Consider the following 14,062-nt stretch of genomic DNA (forward strand, 5'->3'; position numbering starts at 1 on the left):
TGTAGGGAAATACAAGGCCTGTAACAAAACCGTAATCCCCCATTTCCCACTGTGTGTGTGGCTCCAGAGGAAGAATGTCGGAGTTGGTGGGACACAGTATGACACACCTATGCCTGTCAGTGGGGGTGCAGAGGGGAGAAGATATCGTCCAGAGCTTCTGACCTGTGTCCCTCACCTGGGCCCTAATTTAATTAAATTTCCATTTTCTTTTGAGTTTATCTCCTTACTGATTTTACTCTCCTCTTTAGAAACAATACAACTTACTATCCTGTGTTTAAGTAAATATTTACTTTACTGTCCCTCCTCCAATTTTCATGACCCCCAGACACCACTCTTGAACGATAATTTTTGTTCTACTTTAGGGACAAAATCATGGTGTCTTTATCTCTTTGCAAAATTTTGTTCCTAATATCGAAATGATGAAACATAGCCTTTCAGAGTAAGACCTTTACAGCTGTGTGGCTGGGTTCACTATTCTTTGGCAAGTTGGTTATAAGGGTCACAGAGCCCAGTGTGCTTCAGGCACTCAGAACAATGCCCAGGAGGAAGGATGCCTGGGATGTGCTGGTTAATGTGTATACTTTGAGCTGCTGAGCTGATGATCACTGAGAGACAAAATGAGGTTTGTTTGTGAAAACTCCTGGGGGAGGAGAGGATCAAAGTAGCTTCTTAATATCTGCCCTTCTGAATGCCTTACTCTGATGGTTCTGGCCCTGAACGGTGACCACAAGCCTTTTTTAGAGGGTGGGTGTATTAAAACAGGGGAAAATGTCGGTGTAAAAAAGAGAGCTATTAATTGCATAGACAGTTGACGTTCATGGTGTAAAGTGGGACTGCTCCAGATAGCAGGAGAGTCCTGGTAAAAACTGGGACAGAAGATAACTCTATCATGGCAGGACTGAGGCCAAGAACAATTTTGATAACTGGGTGAGGGGCTCAGGTAGGGAGGACTGAGAGGTGTTATTGGGTAGAATTGAGAATTGGTTCCGGGGAAGGGGAGACTGGAGGTGTCTTTGGATAGGATCCCCTTGCCTTGAAGAGGGTCGACAGTTGTCATGAAAGCACTCCACATGCACCACTACTGTGTCCCGTTGCCTCTTAGAGGAAGGACCCATGTGTGCTGGGACCCATGGCTGGGGTGCCAGGTCTCCTTGCTTCTCTTTTCCCCTCCCTTTCCGGGATTCTTTTTACTACACACATTTTACAATTTGACCCATAGGCTATGTATAATATTCTTCTGTTGTGCTCTGGTCACTTTTAGCATTTTTTTATTTTAACAATGTCAGAAACCTTAAAAGAGTACCTCAAGTTTTCTCCATTTCTAGAATTTCTAGGTTAGGGTCCACGATATATTATAACATCAGTCTAACCGAGATTCTTTATTACATTGTACTGCCCTGGAAAAATTGTTGACTACATTATCTAGGTCTGATAAGCATTTCAGGCCTCCTTTGTTTTGCTCTTGAACTAAAGAGGGAATGCATCCAAGATTTTCCCATATGATGTCTGTGTGAGACGTTAGTTGAGGAGATTCTTTACCAGAAAAATTTAATCCAAAGTATGGCTTTCAAATGTAAATGTAAAAAATTTTACAACTTTGAACACAGTTCGGGAAATATCTTCATTTCTATGAATGAGGTTTGGTAGGATTTATTAAATAAAATATAAATTCACATGCAATAAATAAAAGGTTTACATATTCTCCTATATTAACTAGCTTGATAATCAAAAAGGCAATTGTATTTGGGACATCAGTGTCCATGGTACATTAAGAAATTTTAGAAACAAAGATATAAAACAATGAAATGATCAATAGATATATTAACAAACATTTCACAGAAAAGTATATATGATGTCCAAATAACATATGGTAAAATGTCTAACCCCCTTAGTAATGAAGAAAACAAATATTTAGCAAAATTAAACTACTTCCTTAACTGCCCAGTGTTGGTAAATATTTGGCAAAATTAAACTACTTCCTTAACTGCCCAGTGTTGGTAAATATTTGGCAAAATTAAACTACTTCCTTAACTGTCAACTGTTGATAAATTCTTAAGGAAATAGAAACTTCCGTAATTTTCCAATTTTGCATAATTTTAAAATACACTGGTATAGCTTTCATTGGACTCTCCTTTTGTTCTTAACTATTGGCAGGAGCGATGTTTATTTTCTTTCATTCTTGATAATACTTTAGTTTTGTTTTGTCACTTAGTTAATGTTATGTGATAATTTTCAATTTCATTAATCATTTCAAAGAATCAGCCTTTGACTTTTGGGGAAGAAAACCTTAACCATACCAATAATATTTCATTATTTTAATATTTTCATATATCTAAAGGGCTTCAATCAATTTGATAAAAAATATTTGCAATCATGTTCTAATATTAATCACATGTACACTTGGGATTAAAGCCTTTAAATGTGATATTAAATTCAGTTTCCTAGATTTTTTATTTTTAGAGAATTTTTACATTGATATTCATGAAAAACATTGTTCTATCATTTTCTTGTCTTGTCTGACTTTTTAACATAGTAATGGTTGTCTCATAGAATGTGCTTGGAAGGAATTTCAGGAGGCTTGGCATTAATTTATTCTTCTTTGATATTTGGTACATTTCTTCAGTGAAGCCATGTGGTTCTGGCTGATTCAATCCCAGTACTCATTACTGGTCTGTTCAAGTCTTCAGTTTCTTGCTCTTAGTTTGTGTGTTTCTAGAATTTTACCCATTTTCTGGGTTGATCAATTTTGGTGTGTATTCATTGTATTCTAGCTAAGGTTTTTCCAATTGTTTTCCTTTCCTCTATTTCATTTACGGCTGCTCTAATTATTATTTTCCTCCTTCTGCTAGTTTGCGTTTAGTTTGTTCTTTTTCTAGTTTCTGGCAGTAGGCAGTTAGGTTGTTGATTTGAGATCTCTCTTCTTTTCTAATGTAAGCACTTAGGGATGGTTATAATATTTCCTCTCAGCACTAGTTTCACAGCATCTCATAAGTTTTGCATGTTTTGGTATGTTGTGTTTTCATTACCATTTGTCTCAAAGTATGCATTTTGATCCATTGGTTTTCAAGGGTATTGTTTAATTCCCACACATTGGGGAACTTTCTTGTGCTTCGTTTACTACTGATTTTCTTTTATTCTGTTCTCATTGGAAAGGAAACTTTAATCTTCTTGAATGTGTCAAGACTGGTTTTGTTGCTAACACATGTCTATCCTGGAAGTGTTCCATGGACTATGGAGAGAATGCACACCTGGCTGTTGGGTGGAATGTGTCTGTATGTCTCTGAGATCTAACTGGTTTAGTGCTATTCAGTTCCTCCCCTTCCTCATTGATGTCCTGTCTGGTAGTTCCCTTGTATTGAAAGGGGAATACTGAAGTCTTCAGATGTTATTCTGTTGCTCTATCTGTCTCCCTTTAATTCTTTCAATGCTTGCTTTATACATTTTGGAGATCTGAGGTTTGGTGCAGAAAAATTAATAATATTATATTTTCTTGGTGAATTAACACTTTTTCCTTATACAAATTCCTTCTTTGTTCTTGATGGGTTTTTTTTTTTTAATTTAAAGTCTACTTTATATTGACCAGTCTTGCTGTTTTGGTTATCATTGTTTAGAATATCTTTTTCCATGCTTTCACTTTCAGCCTATGTGTGCCTTTGGGTCTAAAATGATGTTTTCTTTGTTGTTGACATTTCAGTTATATGAGAGATTATATTTTTATGGTGTTCTATTTCAAACTGAAAACAACTAAACTTCAGTTCCATGCCTAAACTTGGTATTTACAGCCAGCACCCTCCATGGTAATGCTAGTAACATCACAAATTGCATCTTTATATACTGTAAATCTGATATTATATACTTATAGTTTTGGAGATGTTTTTATTGCTCAAATTCTATGTACCAAAATGACAATGCTAAGCTTTGCTGTATTCATCAATGAATGCACTTTTACCAGAGAATCCCATGTTTTTAAATAGCTTTGTGTTGCTATCTACTGTTGTTTTTTCTTTCTTTCTTTCTTTTTCTTTCTTTTTTTTTTGAGACAGAGTCTCACTCAGTCGTTATTGTTAGACTGCCATGGTGGTGTTATAGCTTACACCAACTTTAAACTATTGGGCTCATGTGATTCTCTTGCCTCAGCCTTCCAAGTAGCCAGGACAATAGGTGCCTGCCACAACCCCCAGTTATTTTTAGAGAAAGGGTCTTGCTCTTGCTCAGGCTGGTCTTGAACTTGATCTCAGGCAATCCACCAGCCTTGGCCTCCCAGAGTGCTGGGATTATAGGTGTGAGTCACCACATTTACCCTGTCTACCATTCTTTTATCTCAATATTTTTTTCTGGATGAAGGTAGGTTTTTATTACAAAAGGAAAAAATAACTCCTCAGCAACCTTAACAAAGGAAAAGAGTATTTTGCACTGGGAGAGGACAACAGGATACAAAATCACAAGTGTTTTTGCCACCAGCCCTGTCTCTGTCTCCTCTAAGAGCAGAGGTGAAAGGACACAGTTGAAGCAAATAAGCAATTATGTAAAATTACTTAGAAATTCTACAAATTTGATTAAAATCTAAACTTCTATTTTGCGCTTAAACATTTTTTAATTTATCAAAAGCCCTGCTTTAGTGACATGCTATTCCCACCAGAAAATAACCCTAATATGTGTATATCCCCTCTGTCAGTAACATGCTCAAGTTGACCAGCCAACTCATTTCTGAACCCGTGTGTGGACAAGTACACGTATGTTGCAAAACAGAGCCATGGCAATCAAATGACTGCTAGTTAACCTGCATCCGCCTGTCAATTTATCAGCACCCACTTCCTCCAGTGGGTGGGCAGGGCAGAGACCCTGAAATGGTAATGAGGAATTAACCCCCAATTACCAACTTTCTAAGCACCACTTCCCCCACCTCCTCCTCAAAAGGAGATACTTCCCTTTCTTTACTTTGGCTCCCTGTGACCCAGATGGTTTTCACCTTTAGAAACACAATCCACACCCATATATATATATATATAATTTTTTTGTTTTTACATTTAAATATAAAAATACTACTCTGCTTTTTGTTCTAAAGGAGGACCAAACAATAAGAACCTTTCTTCTTTTAAGGTAGGGATAATCATCAGTTTACTCTGAGCTCTTTGCTGAGGGGAGGGCATTTAGCCCCAAGCAAGGGAAGTGTGGCCTGAGATGGAGGGCATTTCCCTCCCTGATCTCCAACCTCTATTTTCTCTAATTCCCACTTACAGTAGAATGTTGGTTATAATTTCTTCCAACTTTTCTACCAAGGGAAGTCCTAACCTAGAGTAAGCCAGGTTTTCCACTTTCAGCTAACCTGAAGAAAAAGTCCTCTGCCTCCAGCAAACGTGCTCCTCCCGGATAGCTATGCCTACTGGACAAGCTCACCCCAATAAGTGGAAGTAGTGGTTATGCCCCTCCCTGCCCACTAGTGCACTAGAAAGCTTTAGTGATGGGGGAAAAAAAAAGAGGGTGGGTGCAAAGAGATTAAGAACTTGACTCCTCTGTCTTGGCCAAAGAAAACAAGATTAACTGGGCATGAGGAATAAAAAAAAGATCTTGATATTCCACCCTTTTGAGTTACAATTGGGACAATTGGGAGAGGGGGGAAGATTTGGACTGGGATGGAGAACCAGAAGGGGCTCAATAGCTGGAAGTCTAGTCCATTTAGTTTTTGTACTGGAAAGGCTCATCGCCAGTTTCATTGAGAAGACACGTGCGGATGAGGGCTTCCATCACTGAGAAGGGGTCGCAGTTGGCAGAGGGACAACAGTCTTCAAAGTAGCCCTTCTTCTCCTGGCCAATAGTCCAGGGAATGTGGATGTTGGCACTACGGTTGGCTACACCAGTGGAAAAGTCATTGATGTTGGAGGTTTCGTGGAATCCAGTTAGGCACTGGGTATTGTCCAGGCCCCCCTTGGGATCGTAGATTTGAATGTGGTACTGGTACCACTTGCTTAGTTTCTCAATGGCCTCCTCAATGTACTTCAGACCATTTTCCTCCAGCATGGCCTTGGTGCTGAAGTTGGTATGGCAGCCTGCACCATTCCAGTTCACAGGAATGGGCTTAGGATCAAAGGTTGCTATCACTCCAAAGTCTTCACACACACCATGCAAGATGAAACCAGCCACCCAGAGACGATCTCCCATACTGATTCCTTCACAGGGTGCAATTTGGAATTCCCACTGGACAGGCATGACCTTGGCATTAGTCCCAGCAATCTTGACTCCAGCATACAAGCAAGTTCGGAAGTGAGTCTCCACAAGATCCCTGCCATAGGCTCTGTCTGCTCCCATACCACAGTAATAAGGACCCTGTGGCCCAGGGAAGCCATTGGTGGGCCAACTGAAGGGGTGCCCATCTGTCCCCATCAGTGTGTATTCCTGCTCCATTCCAAACCAGGGGTGCTGGGTGCTCACCATGTCCATTATCCACTTACAGATGTGCCTCAAATTGGTCTTCGGAGGTGTTCAATTATACCTGAAAACTTCACAGAACACCAGCTTGTTGGGGTCCTTGCAGAAGGGGTCCCAGAACATGGCATCAGGCAAGAGATATATGTCACTGTTGGAGCCTTCAGACTGTAAAGTACTAGAGCCATCAAAATTCCACTCAGGTAACTCTTCTACACACTTGGGCTCACAGTCCAGGGTACAGGTCTTGAAGCATAGACATTCTCAGGTACCATTGATCCAGATATACATGGCTTGGGCTTTCTTGCACTGAGGCAGGGACATATACACCTGCTTGATGCCTTTGTTTAAGTGGGAACTTGCTGAGGTGGCCATGGTGGAAGATGTTCTGGGCAGAGAGCAGACAGGGGGGCGGGCAGGTCGCCAGAGAGAGGTGAAGAGAGGAGAGGAGACCGATATGCTTTTCAAACGCCCTACTCTTCTCCCATCCTCGACTCTGCCTTTTATCTCAGTTTGAAGGACGTCATTTTTAGTCTTTCTTTTAGAGTAAGTGTAGTGGTAAAGAACTCCCTTAGCTTTTGTTTATTTGGGAAAATCTTAATTTCTCCTTTATATTTGAATGCCAGTTTTGCTGAGTACAGTATTCTTACTGACAGTTTTACTCTTGCAGCACTTGGAATACATTATGTCTTTCCCTTCTGGCCTGAAAAATTTCTGCTGAGTAACTAGGTAATATTCTTATGAAAGCATCCCCATACATAACAAATTTATTTATTTTAACGCTTCTGAGTTTCTCTCTTTGTTCAGTTAGGCAGGAGGAATAAATGACTATAGTTAATAATGAGGTATCATATTCCTGAAAATCACTGAGAGTAAATTTTAAGTGTTTTCACACAAAAAACAAGTGAGGTAGGCTGAAGTTAACTAGTTTGATTTAGCCATTGCACAATGTATATATATTTTAAAACATAGTGTCGTATATATTTGCAATTAAAATTTAATTAACTAAAAATTTTAAATACAATAAAAACTTTAAGCTTTATCTATGATGTTAGACAGTTTAATAATAATGTTTTGTAGTGTGGGTCTCTTTGGATTTATACTAGTTGAATATTCTATTCCTAGTTTGTTAAGTGTTGTTATCATGAAAAGATGTTGAGTTTACTCAAATGCTTTTTTTTACATCCCTTGAAATGTTCACATAATCCTCCCCCAAATTCTATCAATGTGTATAAGACATGGATTCATTTTCATATATTGAATGACCCTTGAATCTTGGGATAATCTCAGTTGGCCATTAATATAATCCTTTTTAATATGTTGCTAGATTCAACTTTCCTAGTGTTTATTGAGGATGTTTACATCAATATTCATAAAGGATATTTGTCTGTAGTTTTGTTTTCTTATGATGTGTTCATATGTTCATGTATGGAAGACAGGGACTAAAGTATTATTTCATTACCAGGAGAAAGGCCCCTGAAGCCTTGGAGTTATACTGTACATCCCCAGTTATTCTTCAGATAGATCTTGGAGTCATTTACTTCGCTGATTGTCCATGAAGGGGAACAGAACACCCAGAGCAGTGCAGGAGCAAGGGTCAGCCAACTGTAGACTATTTTTGCAAAAATAAATAAAAAAAGAAAGAAAAGAAAAACCACCTGCTTTTATAAATAAAGTTTTCCTGGGACACAACCACCTTCCTTCATTTACATATTGTCTTATTTAGGCTGCTTTCACAGTGCACTTGGAGAGTTCAAAATTGCAACCAAGACCTTATGGTTTATAAAGTGTAAAATTTTCACTACATTACACTTTATAGAAAAAGTTTGCTTACCCCTGACCCTGACAGTTGAGGACTATTGGATGTGAGTCAAAGCCAACATTGATATCTAAAGACCTAAAGGATCATCATGGTCCTCTGTTAGATCAGGACCGTCTGGGGCTATGTGCTGATTAGAGCACTGGATCAATCATAGGTAAATTTTGCAGAACAACACAGTGGTCCTTTCCGTGGTTCCTGAATCTATACTTGGCCATTGGAGTAACACCCATATTGGGCTCTTGTTCTGTGCATAAGAGGGCCAAGTAGAAGCTGCTGAAACTGGCCTCCATCACCTAGATCGTGAATGATAGTCAATCGGTAGCAGTATTGCATGTCTGTAGGACACTGAAGCTGGGTGGCAGAGCTGAGCGCAATTTTTAAAGACCTTAAGCTTATGGCAGAGTGGGGGAGTGGCAGTGGTTTTTAGCAGGTTTCTTTTTGATGCCTTTAGTGCAGTCTCTTCTAAAGCAGAGTGAATCCTGGGGGTGTGCTGGGGACCACCACAAGTTCAACCAGGCAATCACCCTAATGGCAGCTGCTGCTCCAGATGCACTGTTGTTGGAGTGGATTGACTCTGCCTGGGTACATGCTGTGCCTCAAGCAATGTGCCCTTTCCCTTCTGATCAGAACAGAGAACTTATTAGCATTCAGGTGGAAAGAACAATGTTTAGTGGCAGTTCTGTGCCAGGATCCAGGTTTACTCTGCTCACCTTTGGTTACATAATAGATTAAACACCAGCTGATCCATTGTGTTGAGATGTCATGCTGATTGGTCAGGATGAGCAAGAAGCTGTGGGTCTGAGAAGACACATGCTCTCGAGGGTGTGTGGGAGAGATAATCCCCCAGGAAATTCAGGGCCCTGCCACTTTAGTAAGGTTTTAAGGTTTACAGGTCAGGGGAATGCTGGCATGTTACCTACAAGGTAAAAGACAAATGGTTGCTGCATCCTGTGTATCCAGACAGAGTGTGTAGTTAATAGCTCAGGCAATCCACCTGATAAAATTTATAGACTCCGTGGTGCTAGGAGTGTGAATAGTTGACACAGATGCAGTGGGAGAGTCTCAGCACAGGTTCTGGGGTTATAAGTACTTCCATGCACTGGGGAATTCTCCCTGATAGGCAATAGTTCCTGGCATTCTACTGGGCCTGGTAGTAGGACTGTGTGGCCACAGACACTTGGAATTGTGCTCTCTGTGCGACATTCACCCAGTCTCAGTGCATGGGTCTTGCAACAGCCCTTTCTACCTATGAAACGGCATATTCAAGCTCAGAACCATAGGGCATTATTCAGTTAGAGCAAATCCAGGCTTAGGTAAATAGAGCCCCACTGGAACATGTTCTAGGAAGGAGAGGATGGTTGCCCAGGCTGGACATGAGACTGGGAAGATGGAGAGGGGTTTTATATTATGGGAAGAGGCAGGAAATCTAGAAAGAACCAGGCTATGCCAGTGGCACGCGACTCTCTCTAGAGATCAGGTGACATTTAGAGGGGCTGAGAAGCAGTCACTCAGCTTAGGACAGGTCTCTGAGGTCAGCTGACATTTAGAAGGGCTTAGGAGAGGTCACTGAGCTTAGGAGAGGTCACTGAGTCTTTGACTCAGACTGAGGGTGAACTGAAGTTTGGTCACTCATTTTGTTCTGTATGATCAGTGAGAACCAATAGCTCATCAAAATCATTCATGAGGTAGAGGATGGGAATTTAGAGGATCTTCATCTGACTTTATCTTAAACAACAGTATTAGTCATAAATCATATTTAAGCTATGCGGGGAAAGGTGGTTCTGTTTGCTAAGCCACTTCTTGGATGAGAAAAGGTGGAAAGATTTCTTTGACTTTCCTTGATCTCAGATCACAGGACCTGAGGAAAGTTCACCTTCATCAGTGCCCATGAGTAAGCTGCCAAGGAGGGGCCCTATCCCATGGCTGTTCCAGGCTCCTGGTGTGAGTTTGCACCTGTGGCCATTTGCAAGGTAGGTGTGGGAGGGACCCTGCACAACCAGCTGAGGCGAGGGGAAAGCCCCCAGTTGGTATATGAATTACTCACCCCTGAAAGTGGACATAGGCCAAAAGGTGCAGGGCCTGCAACTTCTGACAGTCCTTTAAGGATGGGACAGGGAAGTTCATTCCTGAGGTCTAACCTGTGAGTACTGTCCCTGTTCCCCTGCATTCTGTAGAAGGAAAGGTGACTGGAAATGATTATAAGTAGTGTAGCTGTCTGGGAGCAGAAGTGGCAGAAGATATGAAAATTTTGTACATACCCTGCTAATGTCCACCACAAAACATCCATCAGGGAAGCGGCTCTGAACTATCAGGATGATAGATACCTGGGATGCTTACATTACTGCACGTTTGTCATCAGTCACCCCATGCCTGACATGGTGAGCTCTGAACTCAGAGTGTCAAAGAAGGAAGCTGTAGGGGGGCGGAGCCTAGATGGCAGACTGCAGCCAGCTTTTTACAGAAGCTCCCGTCCAGAAGGAGGATTAAAGGACAGAAGTTTAGCAAATTAGCTGATGGTTTGGAGCAGAGCCAAGAGAGAAGATTGAAGAGTGCACTTCAACCTTCCTGAGGCAAGCTGCGTCCCCAAAAATACAACCAAAAGGTACAAAATCCACCACCAAGCGGATGGGAGTCCCCTCCCCCACAACAAGGGCTCACAGGTTACTCCATGCAAACAAGTGAGCAGAGTTCAAACTTCCTCCCACTCTATTCCATGAGAGAGACCCCCTAAAACCTGGACCTCCTATGTCTGGTGGCATGCCACGGTGCCCTCCAGCCAGGCATAAAACTGTAAAACTGTATAAATCTGTGTATATTCCCCACCTGCAAGATTGAACTCTGAGGAGTTGCCACCCACCCACTCCGAGATCTGGAGGTTTATTACCTATGGAGTCCTGATTCTTGGGCCTCTCCTTGAGAGAAGTGGAGGGGGAAGGGCTGGTGCTGTTCTGTGCTGACTGTGGTGCGGGCGTGAGGAGAGGAGAGTCAGCTTGGGGGATGCCAGTGCAGAAATGGTGGCATCCTGAGCGGTAGGCTGACGCCATTGACACCATTCCAGCCCCATTCCTTTGGGCAAGCAGAGGTTCTGGACAGCAGCCACAGGCAGGGAGCACATAACTTTCTTGGGTTGAGTGCAAGCCCTCATGGGGCTAATGCGGCTGAGACAAAGGCAGTGGGCGGGCAGAGGCTAGAACTGACACCTGAGTGTAAAGCTGAACACAACCTCTGATTTACAGAGAAATCTAGCTGGACAGAAGCCTAATTTAAACATGCAAGGCCCTCTTGCTGAACTCAGATTTCTGGCTGATTTTGCCAGGTAAACCCTGGGAGCAGTGGCCTACTGGAGTGAATAGGGCCACAGACCTGGGGGATTACGAGTGACTGGGTGCAAGGTGGGGAAGGAGGTATTAACCTTCCTAGACTAACCCAATTGCCAGGTGGGTCCCTTTGCCCTCGTGGAGCACTGGAGCAAGTTATATCTGAACTGCAAGCAGACCCCTCTTGTCTAGCTCCCAGAGACATTTGAACTCTTCCACCTGAAATGGGTGCTGACTGGGACAACTGATTTGGACCTCTCAAACCTGGTAGACTACCCAAGGACTATTCAAAGGGGCACCCCAGGTGTATGGTTGAACTATATAAAACTGTATATATTCCCCACCTGCAACATTGAACTCTGCGGAGTCTCCACCCACTCACTCCGAGGTTTGGAGGTTTGGAGTCCAGATTCTTGGGCATTTCTTTGATAGAAGTGGAGGGGAGGGGGCTGGTGCTGTTCTGTGCTGACTGTGGTGTGGGTATGAGGAGAGGAGAGTCAGCTTGGGGGATGCCAGTGCAGAAATGGTGGCATCCTGAGAGGTAGGCTGATGCTATTCCAGCCCCACCCCTTTGTGCAAGTAGAGGTTCCGGACAGTAGCCACAGGCAGGGCACACATAACTTTCTTGGGTGGAGCGCCAGCCCTCAGGGGGCTAATGCGACTGAGACAAAGGCAGTGGGCGGGCAGAGGCTAGAAATGACACCTGAGTGTAAAGCTGAATGCAACCTCTGATTTACAGAGAAATCTAGCCAGACAGAAGCCTAATTTAAACACTCAAGACCCCCTCCCAAACTCGGATTTCTGGCTGATTTTGCCAGGTAAACCCTGGGAGCAGTGGCCTACTGGAATGAATAGGGTCATGGACCTGGGGGACCACTGGGTCTAAGGTGGGGAAGGAGGTATTAACCTTCCCAGACTAACCCAGTTGCCGAGTGGGTCCCTTTGCCCTCATGGAGCAGGGTGGGCCCCAAAACTGCTTGCTAGAGTCACACCCCTCATGGGCAGCAGGCTCCTGCTCTGTGCAGGCCCAGAACCGCTCGCTAGTGCTGCAGGCGTTCAGCAGGCAGAGGCGGAGGAATCCTCCAATCCAGGTAGAACCAAAATGGCTTGCGAGAGACACACACACCCCACAGGGGCCAGGGGAGGTGTTCCCCCCTCCAGGCTCCCAAGCTGGGTGGGCATAGAACTATTTGCTAGAGCCATGCTCGCCCTGCAGGTGGTGGTGGAGGGGTCTACCACTCTTGGGGGGTCCAGCACTGTTTGCTAGAGCCACATACGTCCCTCAGACAGAGGTGGAGGAGTCCCCTGCTCCGGGCTCCCGCATTGGGAGGGCACAGGTCAGCTTGCTAGCGCCGCACGCATCCAATGGGCAATGGTGAAGTAGTCCCCCCTTCCCCCCAGCTACTCTGGTGGGGCTGAACTAGGAGTGATCTGGTCGCTTCTGTACCCTGCTGCTACCGCTGCTATTCCACTACCCTCTGGCTGCTCCAGGGTGCTGAACTAGGACTGATCTAGCCACTAGAGTTCCCCTGTTCCATCAGTTGCCCACAGGGGCTGAACTAGGACTGATCTGGCTGCTGCCAGTTTCCTGCACCCTGGTCGCCCGGCAGGCTGAACAAGGTCTAATCCGGCCAGCACACTCCTGTGCAGCTGCAGCTGTTCCACTGCACCCGGGCTGCCCCAGTACCCGAGAACTGGGAGAAGACAACAGACATGCTCTGCCTGTCTCTCTGGGCAACCAGAAGAAGCCACCAACTGAACGGTTCTGAGAAGGCCTCCAAACAAGGTAAACTCAGCATGTGGCGGAACCAGCGGAAAAACTCTGGCAACGCAAATAACCAGAGTAGATGAACTCCTCCAAGGGAAAATAGGGAACACACAATTGAAGACCCCATCCACAAGCAAATGGCTGGGATGTCAGAAATCGAGTTCAAAATGTGGATAGAAAATAAGATTAACAGACTGGAAAAAAGGAAGGAATTAGGAGCTCAAGAAATTATTCAAAAGATTTCTCAAGAAATTATTCAAAAGATATCTCAAGAAATTATTGAAAAGATGACTCAAGAACTCAACAATTTCAAGGATAAAATGATCAAAATTTTGAAATACTAAGACAAGAGGTTGCAGCCCTCAAGGATCTGAAAGACACAGTGGAATCCCTCTGTAACAGAGTGCTACAGGCAGAAGAAAGGATCTCTGACTCTGAAGACAAAGCTTTTGAAGAAGCCCAGGAGCACAAAGATCAAAAGAAATGGAGAATAAAAACAGATCTAATCCTCAGAGAACTCTCAGACAATTAGAAGAAAACTAATATTCACCTTATAGGAATCCCTGAAGGTGATGAAGTTGCTTCACAAAACACTAAGGCCCTTCTTCATGAAATTATGAAAGAGAACTTTCCAGACATGCCAAGAGATTCTGAAATTCAGATAGCAGATAGTTTGAGAACCCTAGCACAACTCAACCCAAACAAGACACCCCCCAGACACATCATAATTAA

At 43.2% G+C, this 14,062-nt stretch overlaps 1 pseudogene; it reads right to left on the bottom strand.

Annotated features, from left to right (window-relative positions):
- Positions 1-5,619: 5,619 nt before the first annotated feature.
- LOC100966687 lies at positions 5,620-6,807 on the bottom strand (annotated as a pseudogene).
- Between the last annotated feature and the right edge of the window lie 7,255 nt (positions 6,808-14,062).

Source organism: Otolemur garnettii, unplaced genomic scaffold (genome assembly GCF_000181295.1).
Source record: "Otolemur garnettii isolate 467f Iridium unplaced genomic scaffold, OtoGar3 scaffold00079, whole genome shotgun sequence".
Classification (NCBI taxonomy): Eukaryota; Metazoa; Chordata; class Mammalia; order Primates; family Galagidae; genus Otolemur; species Otolemur garnettii.